Source organism: Rhynchophorus ferrugineus, unplaced genomic scaffold (assembly GCF_030347505.1).
Source record: "Rhynchophorus ferrugineus isolate W39M unplaced genomic scaffold, kcgeb_rfMv2 rfM1, whole genome shotgun sequence".
Classification (NCBI taxonomy): Eukaryota; Metazoa; Arthropoda; class Insecta; order Coleoptera; family Curculionidae; genus Rhynchophorus; species Rhynchophorus ferrugineus.
The window spans coordinates 44,596,946-44,616,854 of NW_027472580.1; the positions used below are offsets into that span (position 1 = coordinate 44,596,946).

General features: G+C 30.5%; 1 protein-coding gene across 22 annotated transcripts in view; it reads right to left on the reverse strand.

Annotated features, from left to right (window-relative positions):
- Window positions 1-19,909, reverse strand: part of shep (RNA binding motif single stranded interacting protein alan shepard) — a 147,215-nt gene that overhangs the window by 60,808 nt on the left and 66,498 nt on the right. Inside the window, exon 1 of one of the 22 annotated variants that reach the window (XM_076419596.1) lies at window positions 7,007-7,240. The exons of 16 other annotated variants lie outside the window; for them this stretch is intronic. The gene's annotated coding sequence lies outside the window, so the exon portion shown is untranslated. Of the gene's footprint in view, window positions 1-7,006; window positions 7,241-19,909 lie in introns of those variants that run through there. 5 more of the 22 variants (XM_076419604.1, XM_076419606.1, XM_076419599.1 and 2 more) reach the window with 5 other exon arrangements.

Consider the following 19,909-nt stretch of genomic DNA (forward strand, 5'->3'; position numbering starts at 1 on the left):
TATTAACAAACGCGTTTCTATTATAATCAGAAAGGAAGTTTACAATACACTATAAACTTATAATAAAAGCAATTCAACAAAATTGCAAATACATATTTTTTGAATATTGTTTAAAATAATGTATTTAAATTTATATGAATAAAACTGTCTCATTTACATTTTTTAATTTATAAATTGCTACATGAATTATTAACTTTAGGAAGTAAAATAAAATAAAATAGAATTAAGTAAAAGGTTGGAAGTTGTATAGGAAACAGTATAGGATTTACCATAGAATTTTCGAAATAAGTAGATAAGAGTGATATTGTGGTGGAAAAATCTTTTATAGACAGAAAGTTGGAAATTCTTGTGAAGAACTACTCACTTAAAAAGCACAACTACACAAAGAACTGTGTTTAACAAATGCTTTTTATTATTTAATTTAATTCCTATTTGGAAAATAATTCTGCTCTTCCCTTTTCGTGCATTTTCTTTTAAGACGCATGAGGCTAAGATGAATTTAGTCCCCTTACCTACGCACTTTGCTTTTTACCTAAATTTTTTAAATTATTCAATTATTTTCAATTTTTTCAAAGGAAACTGATCAGAACAGTACAGATCAGAAACAGAGTCAGAAAACTATCGAAGAGGTCAAATGGAACTTTCGGATATTGCTTTTAAAATAATAAAATTATTAAAAGCATATAATAAAGTGAAAGAAACCTTATTATGGCAAGATGATAATAAAAATAGTGTTATGAGAACAAAATTTAACAAAAAACATTAACTTGTTGGAAGCATGCATCAAAGTTTGCGCATTAACAATAGGCCTCCAGGGGATACAACTATAAACGCGCCTAGAACTGTAACTCATAGGTGGTATGGAAAAGAGTTCAATGTAAATATAATCAAACACAACCCTAACCTACAAACTATTCTAAGTGTTTATTAATTGTAATTTTAAGTCCTTTGATAATATATGCCTTAGATTAACCATAATGTAAAAATAAATTATATTTGATAACAGTATTTTTGTTTAATTATTTTATTTAGATTAGAATTTTGTTGTATGTCAAAGCCACACTGAACTAAAACTCAAAGTTGATACGGCAACATTGCGACGTTTTAACGTCACAAATTTGAATGGCGTATGTACAAAATAACTTTGGATAGACTGTAACTCCAAAACGAAATATGGTTTGGTATATAGATCTAGAAATAACACTAGAGATAATCAATTATAAGAGTTGCAACAAATATCGAACAATTACTAATGAATATTGAAACATTTAACTTCGTATCAATGGCAATTCATATGGTAAGCAACGGTTCTATTGTTGATATCAATTTATCTACATTGTTATCTGCTAGTTAATTTTGTCATAATATACTCACATTTAAAAGCGATAAAAAAACGTACAATATTGTAATTAACTAAATACCATATAATTTCATATAGCTCAAGTGCTCAGAAAAATTTAAAACAGGTACATCTAAAAATATAGAGGAAACATGGAAATGGAAATATAGTACAGAGCTATATACTGTATTTGAAGAATCGAGACCACGTCCAAGAATCAGTGCTTTAAGACTAAATGGTATGACGAATGAGATTTTCTGGCCTATTTTCTAATAGATAATAGACAAAGGAGTATACAACCCGTTCTACAACTGGTCTCTTCTTTCCTTAAAATAAAATAGTTTTTTAAGGAAATATTAATTTTAAAGTCTTTCCATTAATAATCAATACTAAACAACTAAAGTAGAAGAAAAAATAGAATCTACTTAATATATTACGTATACTGTTTCTCATGCAATTCAAAGTAATTTCCAAACCGTTATCAATTCTACAATATAACCGTAATTATACATTATTTATTAAATTTTATCAAAATATATATACCTATGTTCATGTATATGCGCAAATGATTCATTCTATGAATATCAATAATGATAACTCAATATGGTCTAATTATTAAAATATGATTTATTACAATCGCTGATATCAACTATTGCGCTATTTAGAAAAATTTTAAATATCTGCTCTGCGATTAAATATAAAAATGAGCAACTTTTGGACATATTTTTATTGAACATTATTTTATAATAATGTTTTAAGTAAAATGAAGTATTAAAATAATCGAACAGAGTACAATTATGACATGTTGCTACTTAAAATATATTAAGCATATTGTAATTCAAAAGTGATGTAACATGCGGGAAGCATGCATCAAAGTTTGCCCATTAACAATACATAAATTAATTGCGGAAGCCATCATTAACAAAAGACGAAAAATCAAAGAGTATCTCATGAAATGATATATTTAACATATTTCATCAAAAACTAAATCAAGACTTGCAAGGTATGAGTAACAAATATATTGTAAAATAAAACTATTTTTCATAATCTAACAATTAAATAAGCAATAGTACCATTTCATATTCTAACACAAGAGATCTCTTTTATTACCAACTAAGGTTTATCCGGATTAGACCACTGCTTAACGTGGGTTGCGAACCACGGTCCTCGGTATTAAGTCTATCGACTGGCGAACGATCAACTTACAGATTAACCAAGAAGAGATCCGGTCTTACCCAGCGTGGTTTTTCTTCGGATTTTGGCCCCTTGCAAAAGGACAATCACAAACATACATTTTACAAGCATGCCCCAGCAGGATTCGAACCCGCGACTATCGCAACAGTAGAAGGGTCATTCTGGCGCCTTAACTACTAGTCAACTAAGCCGGCTACCATTCAATTCAGGATACCAATAACAGTTGATTTCTATGGTGTAGGCCTAGGTAATACTTATTAAGATGCTGTTTAACTTCCATTAATTATTTTATTACGTTTTTGCTATATTAATAATTATTTTCCCCTTTTGAAAATAACAGAAGTTATTTCACTACAACCACTGAAACTAACACATCTATGAAAATGAAATTTGTATCTATACATACATAATAAATATCTGTCAACAGTGTTTCCAGCTACGTATCGGAATATACGTATTAGATTTAAAATAATAAACAATATATAATGGTAAAATTGACATCTAAATTAATACAAATTAATGACCTAATGTTGAATAATGGCAATGTTAGGCTTTGGAAATATTTATATTAATCAAAAATTTTAATTCGGATTTGTTTTAACTGTTAAAATATCGATTGTTGACCTCCTTGTTGTTGCGTCATTCCCTTCTATCTATTAGTGATAATATAATGTTTAAACACATACTATACTATATATTCGTTTTACAACAGCAAGTAGATAAAATTATGTGTTTATGTACGAAATGTCAATAAAAACGTTGCACCTAATAAAGCTACTTTTAGTTATTGGTCATTCCTGAATCCTCTATGTATCAGTGAATCATTATTTATCGTTATGGGGACGAAGTTGTAAATGCCACCACCGTTCTTAATTCAGTAAATGTACTAAACCATTAAATCAGGAAATGCACTTAAAATAGCCCGGGTCTCAATGAAAACTCGTTAAATGATTCGAATTTGTCAATGTATGCTTCTCTTTGTAATGGTGACATTGATTTTGCATTATTAACAGGGCAAGGTTAGCTACCGTTTGTATACCAACAGTATGGTGCATTCAGGGAATTTACATAACCATAAAATAATAAATAGTTTAAACCAGCCCGGATATAGTAGAAAAGTCATGCTAGTTAAATTTGACCTACGAAACCTCGATTAATTAAATTACGATTTAAAATAAATTAGATGTACAAATAAGTTTATATCGGTCGTTAAAATATGTCATGTCGTAAGATTAGACATCTGTCAACAACATAACCTTGAAATATTACTAAATTTGCAACAGCATATATTTTTCTTTTTTATTACTTTTTGAGCATTTGGACCTAAATAAATTCTTTTACTATGTCTGTATATAACATGAAAGGTTATTTTAATAAATAGTGCATGGGGTGGTATCGATGTTCAATAGTATTCGTCCATAATATTTTCGATCCGAACAAAACTAAAAATTATAGAGTCAAATATCAGAAGAAATTATAATTTTAAACCAGTAATTACCATATTCACAACTATGTACTAATGTCCAATAATAACAAAATATTTTCTTCCAACTACTACTAGTTTCTATCGATGATCTTATGACCTGGGTCATGGATGGAGAAGCCACTGCATCCTTCTGAATATACATAAAAACAAATTTCTGACAATGAATTCAGACGTTACCAGACAAGCCAGAAACAATACATTGAAATAAAAAAAAAACGGTTTCACAGATTTTTTGTCTGCAATGAAAATTAAAATACTCATTTCATTAAATTTAACTTTAAATCAGTTTCTTTCAGTTTTTCTTATAAAATCAAAAATTTCGATTCAGTTTTGCATCTAACTGATATGAACGTTCAATATTGAATTATAAAATAAAACTGCGTCTAAAAAATATAAAATCAATTTAAACATGGTTCTTAGATAAGAAAATTTTAAATTACGCCGGATATAGTCGAACAATGATTCGACGGTCATTGTATTTGACCTCTGCACACTCTCATACCAATGATTCATAAAAAGACAAGATTATGATTTTAAAAAGTCTGTTTGAAACTATATTTCGGTTCAGTTTTTAGATAGTTCAATCTTACCGTATGGACCCAAATTCAATTCATCCTGGCTAATGAATATATTCGACGTTCTTATCTACATAACAAGTAAAATATAAAGTTATATATCTATAAAAAAAAATCCAAAACAAGATAAGTATATAAGTACTGTGAATTTAATCGAAAAATATTGATAATTACGATATTAAATAGATACCTGTATTAACGGTGATTAACCTCTATCATATAAAATAACACAATAAAATTTCCAATGCTAATATGGTTATTCTGGACTTATTTTAAAGGGTCTAATAGACTTTAATAGACAGGTCTGATACTTGACATTATATATATATATATATATATATATATATATAATTTAGGGTATTGCTTTATAAGTGGATTTAACAAATCGATCGAAGATATTGATAGACTGTTTTTAACGGCTTAATATCGACATTTTAATACTGGACACAAATATGGATATTTTTTCCCCATCCAGCTTCCAGTTTGAATTTCACCATAATTTTTGAATAATTCAAGTCGGCAGTTGAAGTTGCTCCAGCTTAAAGCCCTGACCGGAGACTCGATGAAAATGGACACATTTATACATATTTTTTGTATATAAGTCCCTTTGTTTATGCATCATTCACTTCATCCAATACTGGTTGTTGGAGGCCCAGAAAATAAAGAAAGGAAAATGGCTGCTTATTAGTTATTAATCAAAGTTCCTGTCTCTGACCTGAGGTTGAAGCTTTCAGGTGTCTGTCTCCAAAGTGACGAGAATGTATCTATAATTATGCCAGGTTATTATTTTACGCCATCGCCTCTTACACTCCACCGCTTTTCTTCAACCCTTTTTAATATTTTGCCTGTCTTTATAACGATCAGAACTTTACAACGATGTATGGTATGGAAGAAAATTAATAACAACGTTCTAATGTGTCTAAAAAAGTTACTGAGCCTGCTTCAACTGATGCGCATGTAAACAAACCAGCTTTAACGAATAATTTGAGCCATAACAGCAGCATTATCATATAATCCATCCAATAAAACAACCAAATTTTTGGTTCACAACATTTATAAATAACGTTTTTAAGAATTTTGTACACATAAATATGTCATTCCATATAGTAACGACACTAAGAATCTCAGAAAAAATCTTGATGTAAAACTTTACTGTATTGGAACAATTATGGCGATGTTTCGCGAAAAATAATATAAATACAATATAAGTTTTCCACAACAAAGTTCTGGGAAGTATTGTAAGTGCACCCAGATACTAGAGGACTGGTTACTTACACCGAAACCTTCACATATATGAAAAGAGTCTCCATTCTCATGTCAAAATCGAAGTTATGCAACTCTTGGATAATACCAGAACAGGACGCAGACTCAATGGTATGAAACCCATTGAGCATCTTGTGTAGTGTAGTGAGGTATTTAATAGAAAAAAAATAATTTTTAGTCACTGAAATTAGTGCTTAACGTGGACTAATCACGTTCCTGAGCATTAAGTATATCGACTGGCTAGCAATTATTTTAGAGAGTATCCCAGATGACATCCGGTTTTACCCAGCCTGCTTACTGGCGTGACTGGGATCATTTTCTCTATCGGATTTTAACCATACCCTATGGACAATCACAAACATAAATTCACAACAGTAGGAGGATCGTCCTTCCTATGGCCTTAACTATTGCACGTACCAAGCCAGAGAAACGATATATTGGGAAATGCATTTTTACTATACGAAAATAAACAAATGCTCGATCGGTAACGATATCAGTTTTTGTATTTTATGTTACGTATCAAAGTTATAAGAAATAATTACCTATTTTAAATAACCGGAAACATGTATGGTCAAAAATTTCCCCATAATTTTATTTTTTTTTAATGTTTCATTCATAAAGAGATAGGTGCATCACAACTTAAAGGATGAGTGTTCTTAAAATTCTAGTTAAAATATTTTTTTATTATAGTACCTACTATATAAACAAATTATAAAGGAACTTCTTCTCCAAACAGCTGAAAATGCCTTTTTAGCGAATGAACAAACAAGAGTATGCCGTTTTCAATGGAAAAAATGCCAACGCATCATTATACTTGATCAGGAGACGCACAGAACTATGTGGGATATTAATAAAAAAAGCGACTGCATATCTACCAGTGATTCATCCTATAACACTGAACCCAGGAAAAGCGTACGGTTCGAAGTAGCGTTATCCGAATCAAAAATTCCTTACCGAGCGGAAACGTCAAATTATTAATGCCGACCCGTGTTCATTGACACGTCCTAGACTCTTAACCCGGCACGTACTTTCACGTCCGCTTCCACCGTCCCCGAAAACAATTCATCTCGAAACGGCGATCCTCATCATCTTCACTGACGCGATAGTTATCGGAAAATCGCGGTCATCTGCATACACCATATGCCTCACCTGTTCAATCCCGATTATTCTAAACGGCAGTGCACCACATCTCCCTCGTTGGACGACGAAAAATCTCCGCAAGAGGAAACGCAGCCCAGGTTTCAGTAAGCACACTGTTTAGCAACACACTCAACACTGCACACTAAACATTGCTTGACGGCGATTGGGATGTTGGATGACCGATGACCTCAACAACGATCCCGACGATGTGATGACGACGACTGGCGAGAGGCACTGGAAGTCGAACGCCGATGACTCCGCCGTTCGTTCGTTTCATCACGCGCCGTTGCCAAGTTTACGCAGGGGGGAATCCACGTCGGCGACGACATTCACTCACCACGTCCTTTTATTCAGGGAGGAATGCGCTTTTTTCGCCGTCATAGTCCCATAATCCGTATACGGCCCCGTCCGGAATTTAGTTTCGATTTTGATGGTAATTTTTTTTATATGATGATTTTCACAGACTGTTACTTGGAGATTGCGATTTATAGCAAATATTATTTTAATCAATAACGTTCAATCAATAATGTTACCAAAATTAATAATTACAATTCTAATTAATAGAAATAACATTAAAATAAACTAAAATTCGAAAAATTCTTTATGCTATATAAAATAGAGCAAAGCTAACCAAAAATGTAAACGATCAAGTTGAAAAAGCAAAAGATAATAATATAATAATTTCAAAATAAGATAAGAAAAAATGAGAAGAATGAAAAATAAAACAACCGTATACAATTTTGAACCTTAAGAAATTTTGTTTGACATTTTCAACATAATAGTACATTCGATTAATTTTTTTAATATATTTTAAAGTCTCCTTTTTACCAACGAGGGTTTATCTGGACTGAACCTACTGTTTAAAGTGGACTTCGAACCACGCCCCTCGGTATTAAGCCTAATGACTGGCTAGTGGCCAATTTAGAGATCATGCGGTCTTACTCAGCCTGATTATTGGCGTAATTGGGATGGTTATTCCTTGTCGGATTTTCCACCGTCGCCTATAAATAATGTACATCCATGCCCACATCAGCAAGATTCGAACCCGCGACTATCGCAACAGTAGGAGGACCGTCCTGTCTTGACCAGTGAACTAACCAAGCCATCAGATTAAATATTTATAAAAAAGAAGGCCGCACTGTAGAAATAGAACAATGTTCTTGCAGGTATACGAACCAGAAAAATGCTGCATTTCAGTTACACAACATAGACTCATAATGGACCATAGGCTAATTGGACCAAATTAAAGAGTCAAGTCAAGTGAATACTGATTTATACAATAACGTAATAATCCAAACCAACAGTTCAAAAATTAAATCATCCAACTGATTAAAATCTCATAAGGATTTATTTTATTTTTATTAATATATTATTACTAGTCTGCGCCGGCTAACTTACAATTTAGAGTCTTCTTACTCTCTAGACTGACTTAAAACTACGAATACCTGGGAAGACCGAAAATCAGAAAGAAATCAGTAGCACTTTTCAGTGTTTTTACCATTTAGTATACTTCATACACAAGATGTTGTGGGTTGGTTGATGGTTGGTTCTCTTGAGTCATGGAAGTGAGATCTTACCTTATGTTTTGTTGCGAATATCTTAACTTCCTCTATGACAGTTGGAATACGAAGGTCTCGGTGTAAGTAATTGTTCCTATACTTTTCAGGACTTTATTCCGAAATGCTTGTGTTATGTTGATGTTACTTCTTGCAGAACATCCCTATAACATAGCATTTGCTTTTACAGCAGTAACTTTTCTTCCAAATAAATAATACATAATACATTTTGTTTACTATTCTAATTCCAGTTCGTTTCTTTTCTTGTCGATATGCTTGTTTCAATGAAGTTTTGTGCCAAAATGCATCCCTAGGTACTAGCGATGTTACTGGATCAGATAATAGTGTTATTTATATTTAATGGTATATGAACAGTTTAGTTGTAGGTGAATTAAATATGCACTGATTTACTCTCATTGACTGACTCAGGTTATTCTCCATGTCTGGGTCTACTTATTTCAATTTTCATAGTTTACAATTTCCGAATTCCATTTAAAAAAAGCGTATCGTCTTTTGAAGTCGATGTTATGAGCCAGTTTTTGATTGCTACTAAAGATATGGTGACCTGTTACTTAAAAATCGTATACCATCCGTCGTAACAACAGGTTTTCTTGCAAAACTGAACAAGCATAATTTTATAAGAAAATGCTGGAGAAATGCTGCTCAGTTAATACAAGCTTTAAAATACTTAATATAGTTTTTACCAAAATTATAGATTTTAAATCATCAATTGTTATTGTTAGAGGGAGATATCGCAAAGTAATTTACTCATGCATACATGACTTGTATTAACTTACAAAATATATGAAACAATTAAATTACAAAAGGATATTGAGACCATATTAAATAAAAGACAACCAACCTTACTAATAAACTTAATGACTTTATGACGATCAATAATAATATTCATGAAAGCATCGTAGGTATTTCTAATTTCGCTTAAATATTGACTACACAAACCGAAAAAAGAGTCTAGACATGAAAATAGGCACAAACGTGATCAAATTTCCTGATTTTCATTATTTTTCCATTTCTCACTAATTGGAATTATTTACGTTTACATTAAATATTTTAAAAAACTGTGTGGGTTTTATGTAACAAAATCCCTAAATAATTACTTTAAATATTGTTAAATATAGCAAAGTCCCTAATTAACACAACGTTTTTATTTGGTCTGTTTTTTCTTTGTGAGAATTAAGTTGAAGGAAGTTGGAAGATATCGTATGCTTCCAGCAGGCTCATAAAAAGTGTTACTCAATCAGATTATATCACACTTATTGGAACAAACATAACCAAAGGGGCAATATCTGGTTAATGCGGATGCGATACGCTAGGATAGATATGGCACAATTTTTAAGTGTTTGGAAATAGATATTTGAATAGGTGGGCAAGCGTTGTCATGTTGCTACATATTTTGTCGTGTTTATATAAATATGAGTAGATATATATTCTATTAATAGATATATAATCCGATTGCAATCAATTATCCAAAAAAAATTGTGATAAATTTTCAAGTAATGCTTCTGGGTCTTCGCCATAATTATTTTGGAGTGCTATTTTTTCCAAAGTTGTGTATGTTTTCAGCTGCACCTATTTTTTTAAATAAAATAACATAATTAAATTCTTAAATCTTAAAATTTAACGTTACAAAAAAGCTGTGCATACAGTTATGAAAAAATAAACCAAATTTAAACTTACACGAAAAATGTATAGAAAGATACAATACAATAATATAATAATTTACCGTGTTAGAACACTGTGTAATTGTTAAAAGCTAAAATGGTTTATGATTCAATCTTCCCTTTCCTTGGTGTGTAATGTTAAAATTTAGTCAGAAAGAATCAGAGTTAGAAAAACGCAGTAAAATTTGGGATGATTTACTTAACAGCAATTCTAACAAAATTTGATTCTCTAAACATGTATAGGATTATTATATTTGAGTAGATTGAATAGAGTATAGGCTACTCTATTTGACATCTGATTTTCTTATATATATAAACATAATTTACACTATTCACAATGACGTATATTTTCTTTGAATTATTTATTTTATTCTTAATGAAGACCTTTTATTAAATCCGACAGATTGACTAAAGGTCAATGACTAACCAATGAAAAGTTATAAATTAAAAAGTTACATTAAATTAACATTAAAACCATTATTATCAGTCTAATATGATTAAATGTAAACATGATAGAAGCATATTTAAATATGACTACAATTGCAATTAGTATTTACAAATAAAATTTTCTGTATTTTACAAAAACTTACGTTAATAGGTTTCTTTTAATTGGAAGATACAATTTCCCCTTAATTAAATAACTTTCAAAATGACTGCTCTCTCTCACTCCCCCCTTCATACTCTATACTTGTGTAAATATAGTTTTTGAAATAATAATACATAAAAATTGAATGGTCTAACATATTAACTGGGATAGGTATGATTAATAGTGAATAAAAGATAAGTGATGACGTAAAATAATCGCCCACAAAAATGTGACAAAACCAAATAAGATACATCGATATTTTGATTGAATTAATACCGTAAGTCCTCTTGGTGAATAAAAAATAATAAAACTATCTGCATAGGTCGGAATATATAAATATAATAATTCAAATTTAAATAATTTTTATCTCTATCTATATTATAAAAAAAAATTTATTTATATAGCACTATTATTAACACTATTTATATAGCATTCTATTAAAATCTGAGAGATCAGAGTAGGCTTTGTGATATTTTGATGCCTATAAGATAATAGTGCGAACTTTACTAAAATTGGAAATTATTTTATTGAAATAACTTCTACAACACGGTACATATATTTTTATATTTACAACAATAATAAACCGGAGACAACAACCAGATTTTGGTTTAAACGATTACAAAAATAACCCAAAAGATTTAATGCTGAAAGAATGCCCTGTTTTGAACTGTTGAAGCCGGAACTATTGAGTTATTTTTGCCGGAAATAGACATCAAATATTTGTAAAAAGTAATAGCTAGTGATGTCCAATACTTTCATTTTACTTTAATTCATAAGTTTTACAAAGTTATTATAGCGAACAAAATTTACATATCAATAATTTTAGTTCCAACTAATAACTGAAATAGTTAATTTAATCTAGCGGTGAATGAATATAAACATAAAATATTTATGACACCAATATATATTTACTAAGTTAATAATCGCTACAATAACATAAAACTAACTACTGTTTAGCTACTGAAATTAAACAGAAGGATACAAATTATTTACTAAATATTGCCAAATTAAATACTTTATATTCTCTATATATTTGATAGAGCAAGATATCAATCTGGAGTTATAAATTACGCATAAAATAAATATCTACCAACTAATTATAACTTAATCAAGAGATATCGATAAAGAAAAAGGTTTCGTTTGCACGTCGTATGCTCATAAATTATACAATATTTATATAGACATTTAATAAGAAACGCAAATCCCTTGGCCGATAAGAACGCACAATGGGACAATGACAATGATCCAATTAAGCATACACAATTATCATTGTTTGAATTTAGAACTTAACATTCCGATTACCAAACTATCTAAAAGGGTCTAAAAGTATCGCCGGTAAACTGGACGAGATCTGGCAACGTCGCATGTCTCGACCGACTTGATTCTGGTCGGGGGTGGCAGGACAGGACGACGCGGATGAGGGCCGGGTGGTGTCTAGGCACCCGAGCTATTTTCGGAATCGGCTGAAGGGTAATCAATGGACGGACCACGCAGACTTTAAGGGTAGGTTGTTGATGTTAATGCTTCATTTGCTCAGTTCGTTTTTAGGTCGAGGGCAACGTTCACAAACAAAAGATAGTGTAGTAGCAATTCGCGCTGAATAACATAAAAAATCAGCAGGCTTTGATATTTATATTTTATCTGAATATATGTGGTATGATACCGATCTGGCATTTGATTGACACTAGCTGAAAGAACAGGTAAAAACAAAAGTTTGAGACAACAAAATTCATAATAAACCATTAAAAATAAAAAGATGCATCTTTCAAATTTTATATATTTCCCTGGTTGGATTAGAGTAGAAATTTCAATTAACAATTGCTACTGAATGTAACAAGAAATTTGAATGCTACCTTAGAAAATTGAATAAATACAACTTTTCTGATCAAGTCAAGCAAAACAGTTGAATAGAATTTCGGATAAATTAAGCTTTGTAAAAAAGGTACGCATTATGCATTGAAAACTTCTAGTGCTGTAAAGTTCTGAACAATGAGAAGTAGTATGGATCGGTGCAGGTATACGGAAGGGGTATTTATTAGAGATGATAAAAATTAAATTCAAAAGTAGTAGTGAAAAATATTGTCAAAATGCCTTAGTAAATCTTAGCTATAGTATTTCACATCGACCATACTGGCTCTTAAATATTTCCAACAACTCACGAAAACGGACTGTTGGTATTGAGGTAGATCATGGTTTAATAACGTGTATCAGAAAATTCAGGAAAATCGGCTTTTTTTTAGATATTATTTATTAATTACATCTTACATTAGCTTAGTATGAATTAATTTCTTACTATTGTTCTGTTGTACTTGCATTACTACACAAGTAAGGCGAGTACATGATAAATACATATGTATTTCCCAAAGATGTTAAATGGCCGCAAAGCTGGCTTGATTCGCGCAGTGATAAAGGTGCCAGGACGGTCCACCTACTGTTGCGATAGTCGCGGGTTGGAATTCTGCTGGGGAATGGTCGTAAATTTATGTTTGTGATTGTTTATAATTGTGATTCTCTAAAAGGCAATAGTGTAAAATCTGACAAGGAAAATGAATCTAGTCACATTAGTAACCAGGCTGGGTAAGACCGGATGTTTTCTGAGACGATTTCTAAGTTGGTCTCTCGCCAGTCGGTAGGCTTAATGCTGAGGAGCGTGGTTCGGACCCCACGTTAAATTGTAGGTCGAGTACAGATAAACCCCTAGTTTGTAAAATAAGACTCTAAAATATATTAAAAGAAAAATGGAAACAAACAATTAGTGTAAATAAGGTATTTCACTTTAATCTTTACTTTTAATCTTATTTTTAAACAATAAATAGATTAAATTAAAACATTAAAAAAATATGTTACAGTAAAATACGTATGTTTCATTCTATATAGCGTCAAGCTATGGATCAGTGTTCCAAGCACATCAAAAATATCGTTCATCTATTCATAGTGCTATTCACGAATAGAACCAATTTTAGGCAATTCCCCAAGAAGAAGATGAAGATGTTCCACATCACATCTTGTTTGTTGTAAGTCATCGAAACAAATATTAATCAAAAAAGTAAAATCTGGTGAATACCAAATGAGGGACTTTTTTCACGGATTCTGGAATAGGCCGAGCTTTGCCATGTGCCAAAAACATTTGAGAACAGAACATCACATATTCACACGATAACAATACATGGTATGATCTAAAATCGGAAATCGACGAGTTTTGTAACATTTTTGAAAAATGTAACAAATATATTACATGTAAATCATAATAAGATACGAAATATTATCATGTTATATACTACCTAATAATCATTTTTAATAACCATTCTAGTATAATATATTTGAGGTTGTCTCAAGATGATTTAATCGTCTGGAGTGGCCCTCTAAACTCAAGGAACATCAGCAACAGAAACCCAGGGAAACTTGTTAAATTATTTCGACAAAATATAATTCAGCATTCTGTTTTATTAAAGTAACTTTGATGAGAATATGAACCAGTTCTTGGTAATTATAAGGACTGAGAATTAATTTTGAGGGATTCTTTTGTTGCTTAGAGTTGTATTATGAAATAGTTTATTAAATCAATGTATAACAACACTCGATGGATTTTACCGTAATTATACTGATTACAATGACTGAAATATTTTACGATATATAATCGGAATTATTATAGATATGTGAATTACACATACCTAATAACTTTTATGATGACGTTTTGAGCGAGTTTTGAGCAATTTTGTTTAACCAGGATTTTATTGATTACTACTACTGCTATACCAAGCTAAGGTGAAAAATTTTCGGTCTGGTAAAGATGGCGTAACACTCAGCAAATTTATAGGAATAAATTAATTACATGTTCTCGCAATTAGTTAGTTCATACGAATTCTTGTAGTATTAACTCCTAAGGAAATTCACTCGAAATTGAAGTTTTTGTTGATTCAGACACTTGCATGTCAACCGTAAAAAATGGGTAGCTGATTAATACGTTATCGTTGCGAAAATGTGATGTATCTTGGAGATGACTCATGCGAAGGAAGGCCACAAACCGTAACCATACCGGAAACCATCGAAAATATGACAACACTCTGTTTGATATAAAGGGGAGAAGATGAGTGTGTTAGCTAAAGCTGTGGATATATTGGAAGAGGAGATGTGCAACATCTTGTACGAATAATTAAGGATGCGAAAGTTCTATGTAAGATCAGTACTGTCGTATTTGCTGATAAAAGCAAATGTACAAATGATTTTTGCAGTAATCTTTGGAATGATTCAATAATGATTCGACTGATTTAGTATTGCGATTTTTCACTATGGATGAGACAGGGGTTTATCACTGCAGATGGGCCAAAAACGAAACGGCAATCAAAGCAGTTAGCGGAAATCGATATTTCACCGCGAAAGAACGAAAAACGTCAATCGCCTTTTCTGGAAAGGGCATACTTAGCGTGTTTTGGATTACGGATCTGTTAATTGATTATCTTGAAAAATACAGACCAACCATGGACAAATTATGAGAAAACTACAGGATTCTGATATTTTTGGTATGACTCTCTCAGACCTCCATCCATTCATGGACTTGAAGATCCTTCTCATGCAATGAATGATTGGAGAGTACCGTGGATGAATATTTCCACAGCCTTCCACACACTCCACAAATAACTTTAACTGTTAACTTTACCCTCGTAAATTATATCTGACTCATTCCGAATAAAAATACTTTTATTGTTTTTTAAATCCAAACACATTTTGTTGATAAAAAACTTTGGACTTGTGCGTAATACGTGTTGTAAATAAGTGTTTAAAATTTATTTATTTATATATATATATATATATATATATATATATATATATATATATATATATATATATATACTTAATCTTTTAGAGAAAAATATTTATGATCGCAATGGAATTATTCGAATGAATTATGTATTATAATTATCAACTCTGATATAAATCGCAAATATTTTGGCATGGTGTTTTGTCGAACAACTCAGGATTATTTCCGATGAATCTTTTTATTGATTATTCTTGCTACATGTATTTTAATACCTTGGACACCATTACCACTTTGGAGGCCTTAACGAAAAAAGTCAGTCATCTATGGATTGTTTTAAATTAAATTATTTTTATTGATTTCTTTCTGTATACCATGTTATATGTTTATTTACTCGTATGGGTTTGGCTTTGATCTGAAGCATATTGAAAATTACTTTAAATTCGTTTCCTAGTCTGAGCGTTGGTGGAAAATAAATTGAGATAGCTTTACATTTGTTTTGAATAAAAAAAAACTGGATATATGAATTATTTGGGTTTGTTTTAATTTTACAAAAATGATTAGAAATATATGGAGTATCGAAATGTGTAGATATGTTGATGTTTCAACAGGTTTGAATAAACATGTGTTTAGCAAAAAAATATTTTATAGATACTTGTTTTAGATTTTATTGATACATTGTTGAAAAATAAATTAAATAAAATTAAATAAGCCCCAAGTTTCTTAAATTAGACTTCAGAGTGTCTATTATGCGTAGGAATTAATTTGTAAAGCTTTTGGTATAAAATTTTCCAATTGTTACAAAAGATTTTTCAAGTCGTTTTTTACTTTTCTTTTACTATTCCATAAACCCAAGAGCCTCTCAAATACCCCTAAGAGAACCTATTTCTTTCCTTGTTTATCATTTTTAATGATTTTAATCATTTGCCTAACGTCTGAATAAGCCTCATTAATCATCCATAATCATTTGACATGCTTCATCAAGCAATTTCTCAAACTTTTCAGCATTGTACTTTATCGGTTGTTTGTGATGTTCCTTGCTTTGTGAATCAAAACAACCAGTTTTAAAAAGCGAAATCCCTTTTATATACTTTTGTTAATTTAAACCAAACCATGTAATTTTTTTTGGAACAAGTCAAAAAAATGTAAAATATATTCATGATTTTTCAAGATAAATTTAATACTAATAAACATATATTATTTTTTGTCGTATGCAATATTCTTTTACTGCACAAAGAATACCAAGATGAATGAATAATGTATTAGTACTAATAAATCAAGCTCTGTTTTTAATATAAATCAAATCGGATATAGATATACAAATTACAATATTAGAGAGATTTGTTTTTAAACAATTTTGTTTTGTTACAATTTAGAGATTTGTTTTTAAAGATTTTTAGTTTTACTTCAAAACATTTGATTATTATGATGCAATGTCATATGACACATTTTAGAAGCTTCAATCAACCGCTAAAACTCTTATTTCAGATTTATTAACAGAATAGTAAATTCTATCAATTCAATCTTATGTTATCACTGTCTGTTATATTAGCAAAAATTAGTGATTTTATTAAAATAGAGCCATTTTCATGACTTTTATGATCTTATAGAAAAAACTCAGTTCTGAGCATATTTCCATGCGAAGCGGCCAAATGAAAAGAAAAATGACAATACTCAAGAATAAACAGAACAATTCAATTTAATAAAATGTCATCCCCAAACATTGAGAAACGAATAAAATTCGAAAACAAACGACAACCACAGCATATGGGCTGGAATTGAATATTTATAACAATGTCAATTGGTAGTTTAACATTAAAAATGTCTGTATATTAAAATAAAATTTTACCAAAGAATTAATTACTCTTGACAAGGGAATGTTTATTATTTATTGTACAAATGAGTTTTGAAGGATTTTCTTTTTTGATTTTGAAGAAATGATCTTGTCAAAGCGTCATCATTTCCCTCTAAAAATCAGTATGTATCATTTCAGTATGTATGAAATATAAACTAGGGATGCCGAAAAAATATCGATATTTTTTCAAAATAATTATATCTATTTCTTAAACATTATAAAAACCCAATTGTTTAAATCGGTACTTAGTTTTAAAGTTAAAGTTAAGGTACAATTTGAAGTAAACCATAGCTAATAGTTCATCAATTGTTGTATGAAGCATATGGGGAATATTATCCATTAATAAAACATTAAGGTATTGGTTCCGGCAAAAGTAGCTATTTCAATATATCAGAAGGGAGGGGAACATAAAGATAGGAGGGGGAATAATAAGATTTTAAGATAGTTGGAAATATTACTAAACCAAGAGACATCAAACGACATTTTTTAACATGCAAATTGTTGCTTCAAAACAATATCGGAAAGGTTTCTTGCATTGAGTCGTGACGGGGTCTGAAGGCTAATTTAATACAACCAAAACCCTGAAGTAAGCTCAGTCATATATGAACGTAATTGAATTTCAATTGCACTAAAATATGCCAAAAGATATGATAGGATGATATTGAAAAATTGAAACTGAAACTTTTTTCAGCGAAACGTGTAAATGGAACATGATTGATAGTATGGTCCAAGTGCACTTAATTTCTTGCAGAAAAGCCAAAAATTCATTTTTGCATCACCTTAATCTAACTTGAATCACAAGCCTGAATTTTTGAGACTGAAATCTGCTGAAATGGAAAAATACACTAGCAACCAGGCAGAACCATATTCATATCTTAAAGTCTTTAAATACCTTATATTGTAATTAAATTTCTGTTAATAAAGATTTCAATTTACAAAGGAACCTTTAAAACTTAATTGTAAACATATAAGGTATATAGGATAAACCTTGATCAGTTACATAAATCCTCTGAAATTGATTTGATGATTTAGGCGGCTTGAAAAAAATCACTTATTCCAGTAAGCTTTACTGATTTAAATAAATATATAAATATTTTTAAAAAACTGATAAAAACCTGCAATATTATTTCTTAAACTCAAAATTGTATCGCGCTCGTTGTATCTTATCATCTTTTAACCACCTTCTAGTTATTAATTTTTTTTAGGAATCATAAACGAGAACCGATTCTGATCGTGTAATAAAATGGCTTGTCGAAAAACATAATTTCAATAAACCACTAAATTTATTTCTTGTAATATAGAAGGAAAAATTATTATTTGAAATGTATTTCTGTTACCGTTAAATAAAATTTTTTGAGCAGTTGCCGTTCAGATTATTAATTGATAGGTATCATGGTCCGTGCACTTCCTCGTAATTGCGCTTACCGATGGACGCGTCCGTATTGTTTTTCAACATCTTGACGATGATAAATTACGGAAACCGTTAGCTTGGGCTCTGCAGTTTCAACTCACACTGTATTTTTCATCGAATGGTGAAAGAACATGATCGTGCACTTTTCTATATTCAGGTTTGTAGCCTAATATACAGAGTTTTAGTCGTGCAGAAATGCCAGATGGGCCTTTCGTTCATCGTGTTCGGAATATCTTAAGATAGTTTACATCTTTTTTATCCGACTGACTATGCTAGTAATATAATGCTGGTTTTAGTTAATAAACCGATATTGGTTTTCATGAAACCCATCACAGCAATAGACAATTTAAATTATTAAATCATAGTATTTCTGGGATCTCATTCTCTCTCTCTCTCTCTCTCTCTCTCTCTCTCTCTCTCTGATGGATATAATAAGTTGTGTTCAATTATATTAGCATATGATTAGTTACAGACAAACAAATGACTAACTAAGAAATTCCTATATTATTTTAACGACAGACCAAGAACATATGAAGATACCATTAGATACCAAATAACATATAGGTTGCTTAGGTCAAAACGAGGTTGATAAACTATCAAATATGATAAGCTGATTTAGGGATTTAGATTTTTGGATAGCATTATCATAGAAATAGTTACGGAAGAACATAACACATACCGATAAACTAGTGAAGATATGAATGGATAGTATAATAAATATAACGAGTTGATATGTAATCTTGAAAATCAATTAGCTCTAGAACAAGAAAGCATCAAATTGGATCAATAATTTATTAAGTTACAAAGCTACTCTAAAATTTTGATAATTTTTAAAAGTAAAAAAAAATTGGTCACCCTTCAATTATGGGCTGTAGGGATGTCGAAAAAATATCGATATATTGATATATCGATATTTTTTTCAGCCGATATTTTTCGATATTCTTTTCAAAGAAATTAAATATACTTCTTAAACATTATAAAAAAACATTTAATTGTTTTTAATAAGTCTTTAAACTTGGTACTTAATTTTATGTTTAGTTTAGTGTATTTTGGCACTCAATTTTAA